Source organism: Mustela lutreola, chromosome X, assembly GCF_030435805.1.
Source record: "Mustela lutreola isolate mMusLut2 chromosome X, mMusLut2.pri, whole genome shotgun sequence".
Taxonomy (NCBI): Eukaryota; Metazoa; Chordata; class Mammalia; order Carnivora; family Mustelidae; genus Mustela; species Mustela lutreola.
In genome coordinates this window covers 102,363,439-102,380,460 of record NC_081308.1, presented here as the reverse complement: position 1 = coordinate 102,380,460, position 17,022 = coordinate 102,363,439, and the positions used below count along the sequence as shown (strand labels likewise).

Below are 17,022 nucleotides of genomic sequence, written 5' to 3'. Positions count from 1 at the left end.
CTGACTGAGCAGAGAGCCCAATGTGGGGCTTGATCCCAGGACCCTAGGATCATGACCTGAACCAAAGGTAGACACTTAACCAACTGAGCCACCCAGGCACCCCTTAGCCATCTCTTTAACCCAGGGTAGGGCCAACAGAGCAGTTGCCCAACCCTTAGGTCTTAGTGGGGAGGCAAGGGGTCCCTCCAACAACTGTAGAGCAAAGGGAATTAAGCAGTGGGAACCTGTGGAAATCCCTCCAAGGCCAAGGGACTAGCGACAGATAGACTCCTGGAAATCCTCCTCCAGTAAGGAGCTCCATTGGGAATTTGTTCTGAGCCTCATTCCCCCAGTTGTGCCTTAGTTTTGTGTGGTCCTTTTGCCTGATTGGAGGCTGCAATAAGCCCGGGGCAAGATTCCAGATGACTGTTCACTGTCTGTTTGAAGTGAATGGGGAGGTGAGGCTCAAGAGATAAGTGCAAGCCGTTTAGAGAAACTGTGGCCTTTGAACAGTAATTCTTAACTGGAGGATTTTGACGCTCGGGAGTCAATTGCCAAAGTCTGGGGATCATTTCGATCTTTACATGGGGGTTGTGGGGAGGTGCACTCCCAGCTGCTGGTGGGTAGAGGGCAAGGGTACAGTAAACATCCTGGAAGGCAAGGGAAAGTCTTCACCCACGAAGAATTATCCAGCCCCAGGTCAATAATTCTAGGTTGAGAAGCCCTAGATTAGGTTGAGAAACCCATGGGGCTCAGAGTGCCTGGAATGTGAAAGAGATATCAAATTACTTGTCTGCCAAAAAGACCAGCTACCCACTGCATACCTCCAGGGTTGTTCAGCCCCAGGAGGGAACTGAACAACCCTGGAGGTATGCAGTGGGTAGCTGGTCTCAGAGATTTTGAATAATTAGTAGATAAAGGCCCCTACAAGAGTCCCATTCACAGACTGTTTACAAAGAAGTTCTTTTCAAGTAAAACAGTAACTCCAACTAATGTGACAGCATGAGAGTAAGTAGAGGTTCCCTTGACTTTTAAAAAATTATTGCAATTAAAAAATTTTTTAGTAATCTTTCTGCCCAACACAAGGCTCAAACTCATGATCCCAAGATCAAGTCACCCGCTCTGCCCACTGAGCCAGCTAACACCTGCCTTTGACTTGTGTTAATGAATATGTAAAGTAAATTCATTAGCATATGATTAACACGCAAATGAGGCTGCTTCTGATCTACTCGAAGCCGTTTTTATTCAGATGGTTTATTTTGCATATCTTACTCCTTTTTTTTTTTTTTTTTAAAAGGGTGAACTTCTGCAGCCTATACTCCTCATGTACTGTGAATTACAGCTCTTTCAATTAATGAGATTTTGTTCGTTTTTCTGGATGTCCAGCCAAGGTCCCATCCTAATGTTGAGTGGCTGTTTAAAGCTAAGACCAAATCATGTAGCCAAAGAGTATAGGTGTATGAGATATATTTATATCTACATTGATTCAAATATCTCTCTATATATTTTTAAAGATTTTATTTGAGAGCAAAAGAAAGAGAGTGAGAGAGAGAGCACAAGTCGGGTGAGGGGCGGAGGGAGAAGCAGACTCCCCACAAAGCAGGAAGCCCAACGCAGGGCTCGATCCCGGGTCTCCAGGATTATGGCCTGAGCTGAAGGCAGACGCTTAACCAACTGAGCCACCCGGGTGCCCCTACACTGATCTATTTTTAACTAGTGAGCTCACATGTGTGCTCATGCGCGCACGCGCGCGCGCGCACACACACACACACACACACACACACACACACGCACACATACGCCCCACACTCTCCAGCAGTGGGGAATAAGGCACACTATGGAGAACCTTGGCCATCTCACAAAAAGGGTGCTAGAAAGCACTCACAGGGGTCTGGGCTTCGGTTCTGTGACTTTGGGAGGGTTTAAGGAAGCCGTGGCTTGCTCTAGATCGGATACAGGCCACGTCTGTGAATGCGTATTTCTATAAATCTTATTTTGAAGGAGGGCAGACAAGAGCGGAAATGGGCAAAGCAGCAGCAGTTCCCGTAGTTGCCAGGAGAGGGGGCCGTTTGATCAACCACCGTGGTTTGGACCCCTGTCATGTTTTGTCTGGGTTGAGGCATGATTAAGGAGTGGTCTTGCTTTGGCCTTGGTCCATCACAGTCACCCAGTGGCCTTGTCTGAAGTTGCTGTTTGTGGAATTGTTTCTGTTGGACAGAGCGCCGGGGCCTCCCGATGAGTGCAGGGCCAGCAGCTCGCCAGACCTAGGCCTAACTGATATCGCCAGGACAGCTCCTGGCTGGTGGGGGATGTTTTTCTCTTTCTCAGCGCATTACAGTGTATTCTAGTCTATATATTATGTTAAGCATATCTCTCACACACAAATATATGTGTATATTTATCCATAGTCCCATACCAGACTCAGCTATTACCAACTTAGTGTTCTTCCCACCACTCATTTCGTCAGGGCCCTGTTTTTCATTTAGTGGTTTTATTATTTTATTTTCTTTTTGAAGATTTTATTTATTTATTTGAGAGAACGAGAGAGAGAGAGAGAGAGCGCGCGCGCGCAAGAGCAGGGGGAGGGGCAGAGGGAGAAGAAGGCTTCCTGCTGAGCAGGGAGCCCGAAGAGGGGCTCCATCCCAGGACTCCAGGATCATGACCTAAGCCAAAGGCAGACACTTAACCAACTGAGCCACCCAGGTGTCCCTCGTTTATTGGTTTTCTTTGCATAAAGACCTTAAGCCTACTATGTGGTTACTGAGCTTGCCTTCTGGAACATCGGCTAAGTCTGAGCCTTCGCGAGCCCACCCCCACCATTCTTCTCAGGTCTGCCCTCACCCCATGGTCTTCTTTCTCCCTTCCAACTTGCTCACCTGTCTTTATCTCCATGTGCATCAAGAGTGCTCTCCTACTTGAGATTCACTATGAGAACACCACAGCCTGTGGTCCTTCTGGGGGCGGGGGCCGGAGGGACGGATTGCATTTTGGCAGCTGAGGGGACCTAGCTGGTCCCTACCCCACACAGGAGAAAGGAGGCCCTACCCTAAAGGAAGGAGGCAGTTCTGGTTCAGCACATGAGGGGAGGGACAGGCATCCTAAAATGGTACCATTCAGATTTGAGACCACCTAGGTTTCTAGTTGAACATTGAACATTGTAACATTGAACATTGGGACACTCAGGTTTATGAAACAGGAGGTGTGAAGCCAAACTTGACCAAATTGGGATCCACATTGTGCCATGACTTGTTAGCTGATCTCCATCTTACAGACTGTCACCAGGGAAATGGGAGCCCAGCAGCTGTGGGTGAGTGTGTGCTGGTTGACTCCCAAGGCTGGAGGGCATGTCTGGAGAACTGTTTTTTGGATGATTCCTCTAGAGCCTTCCCTGACTCCTCCATTGGATGAAGTCTGCCCTATCACCGTCTCTTTCAAGGCAGTCCTCTGGGGCCAGACAAGACCTGGGTTCCTAACCTGGTTATACCAAGCCCCTTGGCCTCTCTGAAGCTGGTTCTACACCTTTAAAGAGGTGTTAAACAATAGCACCCTTTTTGTGAGATTTGTTGTGAAAGTGAGAGAAAATACATGCACAGTTCCTGGCCCACAGTAGGTACTTAAAACATGGTAGCCCTCATTGTCATCACCACTGCCGTCATCATCATCAACCTGCTGGCTCTGCTATGCTCCACTGATCTCTCAACAGTGAATAAGGGGGTGGTGAGGAATGTGCCTTGAACAGGACGACTTGTCCACAAAGACCATGAAAGGAAGCCTTCTCTCCCTTCTTACTCATATGCTCTGCTCCCTTCTTCCCTCAGCCAACAGCTGGCCTAGTTTCCTCTCATTAAAATCTACTCTTAGCTACAATTAAGGTTGTAACAGGGAGTCTGATCTTAAGCCAAAGGAATGAAACTCTAAGGGTGAAGTTAGTACCAACCAGTAAATGGCAAAGATCTGGATGGGAAAGACTCACCTCAGTGCCCCCCGAATCCTAGCCTACTGTACACACATGAAAAAAGTGAGTTGGGGGCGCCTGGGTGGCTCAGTGGGTTAAAGCCTCTGTCTTTGGCTCAGGTCATGATCCCAGGATCTTGGGATCGAGCCCCACATCAGGCTCTCTGCTCGGCAGGGAGCCTGCTTCCTCCTCTCTCTCTGCCTGCTTCTCTGCCTACTTGTGATATCTGTCTGTCAAATAAATAAATAAAATCTTTGACTAAAAAAAAAGTGAGTTGGTTCCGGAAGTATTCTTCGTGAAGTAACATGGTCCCAGTAGGACGCAGTCATTGCCAATGACATGTCATCAGTGGGACTTCCAAGATTCCCTGCTAAGATTTCCCTTTGCTCCTCAGAATTTCCTTAAAGAGTTAATGACCTGTAAACAAATTCATAAATGCAGGCTGGTCTTTCAAAGACCTTTAAGGGGACCCCTTCTCTTACCTCAACTTGTAATTTGTCTAATTTGTATTTTTTATTTATTTTTTAAAGATTTTATTTATTTATTTGTCAGAGAGAGAGAGAGAGAGAGAGAGCACAGGCAGACAGAATGGCAGGCAGAGGCAGAGGGAGAAGCAGGCTCCCTGCCGAGCAAGGATCCCGATGTGGGACTCGATCCCAGGATGCTGGGATCATGACCTGAGCCGAAGGCAGCCGCTTAACCCACTGAGCCACCCAGGCATCCCTGTCTAATTTGTATTTTTGATTTAAAAAAAAAAAAAGCCCTTATGGATTCCTTTATCTGCTCTGTCCAGCTTCTGTCCCTTCTATTCAATACATCCTAAGTCTCCCCCCAACCCCAACTCAGAATGTCATCATAGCCACAGGCCTTGTTACTTCCCCCACAAGCCTGAGTTAGAGGTTCCTTGAAAACTTGGGTGGGTGGGGGGAGAGGCAACATCTATTTTAATAGTAATTACGTTTTATCAAATGTTTTCTATGCCACACACTGCGTTTTGTCTCTTTCTTCCTCCCAACTTAAAAACATTTTTGCAATAAGTATAGAGCCACAGGGAGCTGTGAAGATGGCATAGAAAGTTCTCACGCATTATTTGCTTAGTCTGCCCCGGTAGTTAAATCTTAGTTACTATAATACAATATCAAAACCAGGAAACTGGCCCTGGGACCGTGTGTGTGTGTGTGTGTGTAGCTCTCTGCCATTTCACCATGTGCGTAACTGCCACCACCATGACCAAGGCACAGAACTACAGTGTCACAACGAAATTCTCCCCTGAGCAACTCTGTACAGTCACACCCGCCCTCCGTCCCTCACCCTGGGAAACTGGTCATCTGTTTTCCATTCTCTATCACTTCGTCACTTTGAGAATGTTACATAAATGGAATCATACAGTAGGTAGCCTTTTGAGGTTGGATTCCCGCCCCCTCCCCCCAGCATAATGCCTTTGATGGCCTCCCAAGTCATTGCGTGTATTCATAGTTCAATTTGTTTTCTCACTTATGGGCAGTGCTGTGGTGTCTTGTGTAAGAACCCTCTCGGGGCGCCTGGGTGGCTCAATGGCTTAAGCCTCTGCTTTCAGCTCAGGTCATGATCTCAGGGTCCTGGGATCGAGCCCCGCATCCGGCTCTCTGCTCGGCTGGAAGCCTGCTTCCCTCTCTCTCTCTGCCTGTCTCTGCCTACTTGTGATCTCTCTCTCTGTCAAATAAATAAATAAAATCTTAAAAAAAAAAAAAAAAGAACTCTCTCAAGCCCTTGGTTCTGGATATTTTCTGCCATGTGTTCTCACCTGCCACTCCGGACAATGGGAACAAACTGAAGCTCCGCAGCCAAAGCTCCCCCCAAATGTCCTGTTGATTCCACTTCGTAAGTGTGTCTGGACTCTTCCACTGGCCTCCGTCTTCCCCGCCCCTTCTTCACCTCCCACCTGAATGACTGTAAGCCGCTTTCCAACTGTCTTCCCATTTCCACTCTTGACTGCCGCCCCAAAGCTAATGCCAACCTGATTCTGTCCCCTGCCAAAGCCCTTCGTGGCGCCTTGAAGTTCTTAGGCTGCAACCTAAATGCCTCTCAGGGACCATGAGGTCCTGCCCACCTGGCCCCTCCTTGCCTTTCTCCCAGAATGCATATATATTTTTAAAAGATTTTATTCATTTATTTGAGAGACAGAGAGAGAGAAAGAGAGAGCAGGAGCTGGGCAAGAGGCAGACAGAGAAACAGACTCCCCACTGAGCAGGGACCCTGATGCAGGACTTGATCCCAGGACTCTGGGATCATGACCTGAACTGAAGGCAGATGCTTCACGGACTGAGCCATCCAGATGCCCCCCTAAGCCTCTCTCTCCTGACTCCGCTCAGCTTCAAGCCCCGGCCTGCTTTGTGTTCGTTGAAAGTACCCCGCCATGGGGCCTCTGGGCTCCCCCTTGCTGTGTCCTCTGAGAGACAGCCCTTCTGGGCTTCAAATCCTGCCCATCCTTTGGGGTTTTACCTCCTCAGCCCCGAGCCCTGCCTTGACAAAGGGACTTCCTCTCAGTCTCTTCCAAAGTATTCAGCATAACTGTAATGAACTCTTTCTTCATGAAAGTCATTCATTCCTGTCACGTCCACTGGTGGAACTGGAAGCTTCCAGAGAGCCCGGGGCTGTCTAGTTGACCCTCAGAGCTCCAGTTGCCGAACAAGTGTCTGCGGTCTGTGGCCACGCTTTGGATTCTTGTCGAGCACAAGAATCAGGGGAAGCAGAACTGACTGGTCCTAAGTTACTGTGACTTTAAAAGACGGGGGAGGGACTTCGGGCGTGGAGGAGGAGATTGCTGAGGGACACACGGACTCTGCTCCAAGGGCTGGGCTGGCCGGCTGTTCAAGGGGCCTCGCCTGCCCCTTTCCTCCCTCTTCAAACCTTCCTTTACAGGGTGAGAGGCCCTGAGAAGGGAGAAGGTTTTTATGAGGTGCTAGGGACCCATTTTTGAGTCTTTTCTGTCTGCAGACTGTTGGCAGTTTGAACGGGACACTTGGATTTCAGGTTTGGCAGCCCTGCCTGGAAAGCATCTGTGGATCCTTATGAAGCAGGGTGTGGCCTCATGGTGAGGGGGGGCCTCTTTGAACCACCCGATCTAAAGGAGTCCCCCCCCCCCACGACCCCCTGCGGCTGTAAGTTCCAGAAGGCACAGAGCCTGCCCTGTCCACCGCTGTTCTCCAGGGCCCAACACAGAACGGGCACTTCATAAGTATTTATAAAGTGGGGAAATGGTTAATGAACGAATGAATGAATGAACAAATGAATGGTGAGGCAGGCTGCCAGAAAGGTCCCTGAGTTGCCTGGAAGCCAAGACTGCCTGGCCTGAGCCTTCATACCTCCTGCCTCGCGCCTTCCCTGGGAGCTCTGGCCCCTCATCCCAAACAGAAAGCAACATGAGGGCAGGCACAGGGCCCCCCTACCCGGGGGGCCCATCACGGGGCCAGGCACGGAGAGGGGGGTGCTTCAGCACGGGCTTGCTTGCTCCAAAGTCCTCCCCGCAACCCCACCTCCTCTGACTCCCCCACTTAAAACTTCCCAGCCGCTGCAGAGCGCTCTGCTTTCCAAGCTGGCAACCTGCTAAGGGGTGACCGAATCCAAGCATTCCAGTCTTCTCAGAGACCTGGTGTGGGTGGCCGTGGGGAGAAGGGGCCCCTGGGGAAAGCATTCAGACTGGGGAAACGGGGGTGCCTGTGTTGGTTACCCCTCCCTCAGCCTACCTTCCAGAAAGGCCCTGACTTGCTCTCTTCAGTCTCTGAGTTTCTAAGGATACTCTGGGCTTTCAGGGCCAGGGAAGAAGAAAAGTGCCCTCCCTACCCCACCGCTAGTGGTCACGGCTGAGGTGAAGCAGGAAGAGGGGCCCAGGAAGGCCCTGGGGAGCCACCTCACCTGTGAGAGGCACCCTGAAAGTGAGAGAGACCCAAACCCCAAACTGGTTTCTCTGTCTTTAAATAGGTCACCAAAAGCTCAGAGCCTAAAGGGAGGGAAGCCATCGCCTGCCCAGGACAGCCCCCCGCCAGGCCTGCTGTGACAGCAGCTCCCTCAGAAAGCACATTGGCTGGAAAGACATGGTGAGGCCTGGCTGAAATTCCCTCAGGAGAGGCTCTGGTTGGGGCAGGGAAGAGTTACATTTTTTCTGTCTTAGTGTTTCCATTTGGACACCGTCCCTGCTGTGGAAAAGTTTCTGGCTCTGGAGTCTGGCCCCAGCTGTGCCACTGACTCACTCGCTGTGAGTGAGAGCCTTGGGCAGGCCTCAGCCCTGTTTCCCTTCAGCGTTTGCACATGGACAACGGGGAAGCCCCCTGCTCTGCCTGCCTCAGGAGCACGGGGACAAGTAAAGGTGGTAAGGAATAGCAAAGCTCTTGGGCAAAGGGAGACACTTTTCTTCTCTCCAGTCCTCTCTGGTCCCCCAAATGGCAGTGCTGTTCCATGGGCCCTGCCTCTCTGTCCCATGATGTCTCTGAGTGAAACTATTCCCAGGGAAGGGAACTGTTGACATGGGATGCTACCAAGGGCTCTTCAATGTCTCAGCCGAAGACACGGCCAAGGCCTGTGTCCCACGGTGGGGCTGAACCTTTCTTCTCCCCCATTACAGCTGACTCCTGGTTTCAAAGAGTCTGCCATTATCAGCAGGAGCAAGCACTTTCCAAGCATCTCCAGGGGCAGGGACTTGGGCTAAGCCCTGGGAATACGGAAGAACATCAGACTGCCTCCAGACATAGTCTCGTCCTCGGACTGGAAGGAATACAGACAGGGAAGAAGGGAGACAAGGAGAAAGACCTTCTTTGGTGTACCGCTTTACAATTTATCATGTGTTTTCACTTTTTCAGTTACTCTTTAAAATTTGTTTACAGGGGATGGGATGGAATCTCAGAGAAGCCAAGCACTTTGTCTGAGGTCACAAAGCCTAGGAAGACCAGGCCTCAGGGTAACCTGATTTTAAATTCAAGGTAATTTCTTCTTGTTGCCCTTCTGTGATCACCAGGAAACCCCTACTGAGGTAGGTAGGAAGTGCAGATATCATCAGTGCCTTTGCTACCCACTAGCACCCTGCCTGGATTATTATAGGAGGGCCCAAGAGAAGAGGAGAAACAGTGGAACAGAGAGGTCTTTTCTTTTTTTAAATAAGTTTTGGAGATTTTTAAAAAAGATTTTATTTATTTATTTGAGAGAGAGTGAGCACATAAGCAGAGGGAGGGGCAGAGGCAGAGGGAGAAGCATGCTCCCCACTGAGCAAGGAGCCTGATGCGGGACTGGATCCCAGGGCCCTGGGATCGTGACCTAAGCTGAAGGCAGATGCCCAACCGACTGAGACACCCAGGTGCCCCCAGGTCTTTTCTTTTGGAACTAAAATTTTTATTTTGCCCTAGGTTCCTATGCAGTTGTAAGATACAGCACACAGAGAGAAGAAGTACCCTTTATCCAAGTTTTCCCAGTGGTGGCATCTTGCAAAACTATAGCCCATAGTCACAGCCAGGGTGTGGACATCAGTATGGCCAAGGTACAGAATGTCTCCATGCCCGCACATATCCCTCCTCCCTCCGGTTGCATTTTTACAGCCACACCCACTTCCCTCCCACCTCACCCCTCCTCCTCTGCCCTGGCGGAAGGCTAATCTGTTCTCCATTCTTCTAATTCTGTCATTTCAAGGTTATCCGAGCAAAATCAGACCATGTAACCTTTGGCTTTTTTCGCTCACGCGAGTTTTCTGGGAGTTCATCTGGGCTGTTGAATGGGTCAAGACTTCATTCCTTTTTGCTGCTGAGGGGTTTTCTGTGGTATGGACATATGCTGAACCCGTGGGAGGACATCTGGGCCCATTCTGGCTTTTGGCTCTTATGAATAAAGCTGCTGCAAACATTTGCGGACAGGTGTTTGTGTGGACATAAGTTTTCATTCCTCTGGGATGTGTGCCCAAGAGTAGAACTGCTGGATCATACGAAACTGAAGCCATCAGCTTCAGTCATCCCAATGGTCCCGGCTGCCTGAGGTATGAGGTGCTGAGACGGATGCATAGAGAGGCAGGTGGGAGGCCCCCACACATGGCCTGGACCTTACTACCTCAACTGGATCATGCTGAGGCCTCCAAAGTCTTGGGGAGGCCCCCACCAGCGGCCCTGGCCTCTTGAGGGAGTCCGCCATACTCCCAGCAGCCTGCAGGTGGCGCCTGACATCAGGGAATTCACATGGAGGCCTTCCAGATGGCCCCCTGGCTGAGGTCTTGGCTGGTTGGTTCCAAAAATGTGACTTTAGCCTCTTCAACCAGTCCTTTCTCTAAGCCCTCAGGGCCCCATGGTGAGATGGAGCCCCTACCTCAAAATGCAGAGATCACACCGGATGTGGCTGCACGGACAGCGGCAGTTTCTCCCAAAGCATTCTCCAGTAATTAGGGGCAGGAAGAGACTGCTTTTTTTTTTTTTTTTAAGATTTTATTTATTTATTTGACAGAGAACACAAGCAGGCAGAGAGGCAGGCAGAGAGAGAGAGAGAGAGAGAGAGAAGCAGGCTCTGCACTGAGCAGAGAGCCCGATGCGGGCCTCGATCCCAGGACCCTGGGATCATGACCTGAACTGAAGGCAGAGGCTTCAGGCGCCCCGCAGCTAGTCTTGATGCTCCAGTGAGGCCCGCTTGGGGGACTCCTGTCATCTTAGAGAGACCAAGAGGTTCTGATTATTGCTGTGACTTTAAGGAATAGCAGTCAGAACAGGTGATTCTCTCTGGGACTTTAGTGTGTCCACTGGCAGACTTACATAAGTCCAGAACAGGAGGTTAATTAAAACAAAACAAAACAGAACAAAAAAACAGCTTTATGGGCACCTGAGTGGCTTCATCATTTAAGCATCTGCCTTTGGCTCAGGTCATGACCCCGATCAGGTCATGACCTCCTGGGATGGAGGCCCACACTGGGCTCCCTGCTCAGTGGGGAGTCCATTTCTCCCTCTTCCTCTGCTCCTCCCTTGTGTTCCTCTCTCTCTCTCTCTAAAATAATAAAAAAAAAACTTAAAGAAAACCCCTAGCTTGAGATATAATTCACATAACACGTAATTCAACCTAATTGTTGATAGTTTTTCATTATGCACAATTATAAGCATATACAAAAGTAGAGAGGACAGTAAACTGAATCTCCCTGTACCCAACTCTCAGCTTCAAAAATGAAGAACTTGTGGCCCATTGTGTGTCTGTCTTGCATCTCCCCAGGTGTCTCACCCCCACATAAATGACAATATTTTGAAACAAATTGCAGACCACTTATTATTTTCCCTAACACACTAGTGTGTATCTCTACACTTGATCGTAGCCAAAAGGCCAAGAAGTCATTAGTGTGTATCTCTAACAGATGGGATTAGAAGAAAAAAAAAAAAACCAAAACCACAACCATAGGCCATAGTCTGTGTCCAGATTTCTAGAGCAAAAGTTTCTGGGATGTGGGGTTCTTGGGTTGAGCAGGCGGGCAGTTCATAAAGGAGCTTTAGATGATCTGTGTATCCTCTGAAAATATGAAAATGTGTGTATATGTGTGTGTGTGTATTTTGTAAGGGGGCCACCAAGGGAGTGTAGGCCTCTGTGTATATGTTTCCTGGTCAGGGGAGGAAGGGGAAGAGCCAGAGTTTTCAACAAGTTCTCTGAGTGGTATCTGATCCCCATAAAAGGCCTGAAATCTGTGGTCTGGGTGAAGGGTCCGACTGAGAGAGCCCTGGTGTTCAGGGACCAGGACTGAGCAGTGGATGCCCAGAGAAGACTGCTAAGGGCATGGGGGCTGACACGGAGCCTTTAGCATTCTCACCTGTACCCTGGGCCCAACTCAGGAGGCAGCAGGGTGTCAACCAGGGCTGAAAATTTCCCTGTGCCTCAGAACACAGCCCACCCAACCCCTCCACACACCCGGCGTGTGATGTTGAGCTCTGGGATTCCCGGGCCCACCCTTCAGGATCCTGTCAGTGGGCAACCTTCTCCTGTATCTAAGCTCCTGCTTTGAGAACCGCAGGCACAGCAGCTAAGAGCATGGGTCTCCGAGTCTCAGAGTCTGGCATCTGAATCTTGGCTCTGCTTCTGATTAGCTATGTGGCCTTGGGCAAGTCACTCAACTTCTCTGTGAAGTGCGCCTTCTTATAAATAGCTGCTCTGCCCTGGGGTTGTTGTAAGAAAGAGCATGAATAATACATGTAAAGCACACACATAGCGCCTTGCATGAGGACTGGAGCCCAGTGGGACAGCCATCCTTATTAAAAAGAACTTGGAAGGGCTCTGTTTTCTCTCCCTCAGGATTGTAAGGGTTTATTGTCTTTCTCATAAAACTGAAGAGATTTTTAAAGTATCAGAAAGCTTATCTAATTTGTGGGTCCTCTTGGCTCCCGGCTCCTGCTGACAGCAATGACACGCAGAAAACTGATGGGCTCAGGTCCTGTTGTGAAGCTCCATGGGCCAGAGAGAAACTGGAATGTTTCTTTCCCTGGGTGCCTTCCGGACACTGGTGGTCTTGTTATCTCAGTTGTTGGGAACAGGGTGCCTCCGTCAGAAAACTTCCGATAGCAAAGCCTGTCCCATTTGGCAAGCATGTTTCCTTAGCTGCTGTGAAGACTCCGTGAGAAAATGTGGCCCAATCTCCCTCGTGAGGAAAAGGACCCAAAGCGCATGTGCAGCTCTCCGGGGAGGGGGGAACGTGCCACTAGCTAGCATCCCCTCCATGCCCCAGGGCTCACCGTCACCCGCTGACCTTCTCTAGCTTCAAAATTGTGGTGGTCTTTGGGGGAACCCAGGACTGGAAGGCACCCGTGCTAGGTCTGGATTTCTTTATAGGAGGGACAGGCCGTGTTGAGACTTCAGACTCCCTGAGGACTAGGTCCTCTCTAGCTAGGCCCCACCAGAAAACTGTAGCATCCATCCAGGTCCCCGTGGCTTTAATCTAGGATGATCTTCCCGTGAACCCTGAGGCCTATGTTTACAGCTTCCCTACCCCAGCCCTTTCCAAGGTAGTTGGACGTTCTCACTTTGCTGCCACTCTGGCTTTTCAGTCCTACCTCCACCCCAGGATCTACCTGGTGTCTGACTTTTCAGGTCTTATCTCTTGCTGCTGGCTTTGTACTAGCCCTTGGAAATTAACAACTGAATGTGGCCTTGCCCCTGTCCCCTACCCCACAGACCCTCTGGTCTCCCAGGAGACAGCATGTACTTTTGTGGGGAACTTCAGGTAATGGCCCCACTCCAGGGGCTCCTGCTCAGCAGAGCTTACCTGGTCACCTCTGCCCCCAGAGGGGTGACAGGACAAGCTATAGATGGAAATGAGTACTCACGGGCTCCAGAGGGCACTTGCTGTGCAGGTCACTACAAATGTATGACCAGCGAAATGAGGGAGTGAGCGACTCTTCCTTCTTCTAGCCTGTGGGCCTACCTGTCCAACTGTGCTCAAAGATCCAGGGACAGGACAGTGGCCTTTTGGCCATGGAGGGACACTGAGGCCTGACTGGGGCTGGTCTTGTATCTATTCTCTGATGCTTGACAAGCATGGAGGCCACTTTTCTTCCCAGAAGACTTTGGCTGCAGGGTCATGGAGCCTGTGGGGACATAGGCCCTGAGGTGTTTCTGGCCGTCTTTGCAGAGGGAAGACTTGACCGGTCAGAATCTTGGGGGATGGGCTCAGTGGGATTTTCTGGGAAACTGAGGCTCAAGCAGAAAGCATATTTTGTCATCCTCTTTGTTGGAAGAGTTACCAAAGGGTCTGAGGCCACCTTCCTGCCTTCAGGAGCTCAACCTGTGACTGTCATAGGCCTTTGGGTGGTGAGTAAGCTTCCTGATTGTCTGGGATCACCGCCAAGGCTGGGGATACATACCAACAGAGTGTAAGATTTTGACCCCAGTGGATGTCTGGGTAATCATATGTTTGTGTGCATCTGTTTGTGTATGTGTGTGTGCTTTGGAATGTTGGTTTTTTTCTCCCAAAAGGGGAGTTAAGAAAAATGTTTGAGAGGGTCCAAGTCATTGAATCTTTATTTTCCTAGGAAATAGAGTCTTTTGGCCTAAAACTGTTTTGGTCAGGGATGAGCTTGGCTCTGGGAAAATCAGTCAGAAGGCAGACTTTGGGGAGTATGGCTAAAGCTACCTCTTCCTGGGCGCTTTCAGATAGACTAACTTCAAGTTGGATTTCTTTGCTCATTTGAGTTTTCTCATGGGGAAGTAGCCCAGAGTCTACTGACTGAAGAAAACTTTGTAGGGCACCCCTGTACTTGATGTTAAGGAAGACACAGAAAGCTAGGGAGCAAGGTTCTGCCATCTAGTACCTTCTGGTAAACCTGTTGAGGAGACACAACACAAATGTAACATAGGGCAGCCCAGATTCCTCTACCAATACCCTCTACACCCTTATTCTGATTTCATGGATGAAGGGCGGGGGGCAGGGACCTATTTGATCACACTCCCCAGGACACTTGCCGTCTATGGATTCCCTGGGAAGCCAACTAAACTAAACCAACAAGCTTGTCCATGATGGGTACTGGACTTGTGCAGGCAAATAGTCTTCCAGAAGTTCAGAGGCAGAGAACCCCCTTGCTTGGCTGGGGTGAGAATGCTCCCCCCCGCCCCACCCTGCCCATGGATAAGTTTCAAACTAGGCCTCCAGGGATGAAGGAAGGATTTGGAGAGAGTGGAGGAATACTACCACTAAGGACTCAAGGCCATTTGATTGCGTCTCCAGTTCTTTCTGTGCTTCTTATCTGGGGTGTGGAACAGAGAAGTTGAATTGAGGATAAGGAGTCACATCGAGTGCCAGCCGAGGCCTGAGCTCAAATCCCCTGATATTTCTTAGATCTTATGCCTGCCCAAGTCCAGGAACCCTCATTGGGCACTGACCTATTGTTATTGCGGATAGAGACTTAGTGAGGCCCTTAATTCATTCCACAAACTTTTATGGAATGCTTCCTTTGTGCTAGGTCTTTTGTTGTATGCTAAGGATACAGCGATGAGTAAGATACTGTTCCTGTCCCGAGAGGCCTCAGTTTGAGCAGACAGTGTCCATGCGATGGGTGTATTCAAGGCCTTCTATGAAATATTAGTGCACAAAAGAGAGGCTATGGTTGTGGGGAGGGGACAGGGAAGACCTCCCAGGGGAGGTAGGTTAGACTCACCAGTCTAGACTCCCACTAGTCTGGGAGAGGAAGAGGAGAGCACTTTCTAGGCAGTGGTGGAAGAGAAGTATACACCAGTAGTGCATTAGGTCAGTTCAGAGCCCTATAATCTGTCCCTTGAGGCCCCCAGGAGAAGAGGGAATGATGGGTACCATTGAGCTGGGGTCATTGCTTGTGTCTTATCAAATGTTTACACTTCACCCCAGAGCCCTGGAGAGACAGGGAGGGGCTTTGAAAGCAGGAATAGACTTGGGAATTTTGGAGTTTCAGAATGTTCCCTCTGGTGGTTTTGTAGATGGTGGTGATGGATTGGGTTGAATGATAATGTCCTGCTTAGGAAGGCTGTTTGGTGGTAATTGGTATTGCTTTTCTTTCGGTAGGTCTTCTAGATTTTTTTTTTTTAAAAGATTTTATTTATTTATTTGACAGAGAGAAACCACAAGTAGACGGAGAGGCAGGCAGAGAGAGAGAGAGGAAAGCAGGCTCCCTGCTGAGCAGAGAGTCCAATGCAGGACTCCATCCCAGGACCCTGAGACCATGACCTGAGCCGAAGGCAGTGGCTTAACCCACTGAGCCACCCAGGCGCCCCCCCCCCCCTTTTTTTATCTTCAGTATGTAACCGCCTGATTTGTCACCTAGTCAATCAATAGCTAAGATGGCATACCAGTTTTAAAGGACAACTACGCTACATGTTGAAGATGGGGCTTGAGACCAAAGAATAGAAAGCACCTTTCCTGTACCCAAGGACCTACCTAGCCAAAGACACCCAGGAGATGAATGAGATTATGCTCTCTGGGGTTAGGACTGGGTGGCATTCATAATAAGGCAAGGCTTCCTGGAGGAGAGGAGTGTTGGCTCTTTCCCCATCTAGAAGGCAGGGACAGACAGATGGGAAGAGGCATGCTAGATTCCTATCAGGACAACTCAGAAGTCATTGGAGGGTGAAGGGACCATAGAAAACATCTGGTTACTAGATTCTGGCGCAAACTTCTCATTTCCAAGAGGAAGAAACATAGCAAGAGAAGAATGGGACCCTTCCTGGGTTAGGGTTCATGACATGCCAGCAAGGTTCTCTCTCTGGGGCAGGGGAAGTGGGAGACCAGCATGAGCAAAGACCCAGAGGTGCTAAGAGGTCTCGTGCAGGGAAGCATCAGACCAGGAGGAGCCACAAAACCAATTGTTTGGAATGCACGTCAGCAGAGTCTAGGAAGTTTTGTTTGATTTCCACCGACTCCATGGGCTTTCCTCAGCTGTGGTGATGGTGTGTGGTTGGCTCTTGTCACATGCCTCTGCAGCCCAGGCTGACAGCAAACAGATCATTGGCCTGCTCATGCTGAAGCCATACTGTCCGTGGAACATGCTTCTGGCTTCTATTTACCCAGCACAGAACATTTCTGATAAGGAACTAAAGCTTTAATTCCAACAACAACTTACATATTCTCTAACAAAGGAACCATAGAGTCCTCATTTATAACCCTCTGGCTGCCCTGGTGTTTGGTCAGGAAATACCAGTTTTTTACATGGTATCAAAAATTAATTGACTTCCCATCTCCTCCCACAGAAATGTTGCTCCACAGACATCAAGAAGTGGGGGTTACAATCCCAATGCGTTTGGCTTCCAGACTACCTTTTCATGCTGTCCTCATAAATCAGAACCCAACCCTTTCGGCTGGGTCTGTATTTATCTTTGCAGATGAGCAGGGTGCCAAGTTATGGAGGAAAAATCTTCTCTTTCTCCGACTCCCATTTGGAATCTGCCAGCAGATCCCACCTGCCTTCAGTCAGTCAGGGCTTAGGGGCTGTGTGGAGACGAGAGGATGTATAGTCCTTGGCTCCAGAGTGGGTATGCTGTACTTTTTCCTTCCATCAATCCTTGGCTTTTATCTCTCAGCCCTGAGTGGGCAGCTCAAAGGAACTGCTGTCTTCTTGCTGTGGCTCACACTGACCCTGGCTCCTGCTTTCTAC

General features: G+C 49.6%; 1 long non-coding RNA gene across 2 annotated transcripts; it reads left to right on the top strand.

The window, feature by feature from the left end:
- The first annotated feature begins 8,114 nt into the window (after positions 1–8,114).
- On the top strand, positions 8,115–9,799 carry LOC131821730 (uncharacterized). 2 transcript variants are annotated; one of them, XR_009349972.1, is made up of 4 exons: positions 8,115–8,282; positions 8,535–8,889; positions 9,310–9,440; positions 9,590–9,799. It is a non-coding gene; the product is annotated as an uncharacterized LOC131821730 (long non-coding RNA). The 2 variants fall into 2 exon arrangements; XR_009349973.1 differs by having other exon boundaries at positions 8,121–8,282; positions 8,794–8,889.
- Positions 9,800–17,022: the final 7,223 nt, after the last annotated feature.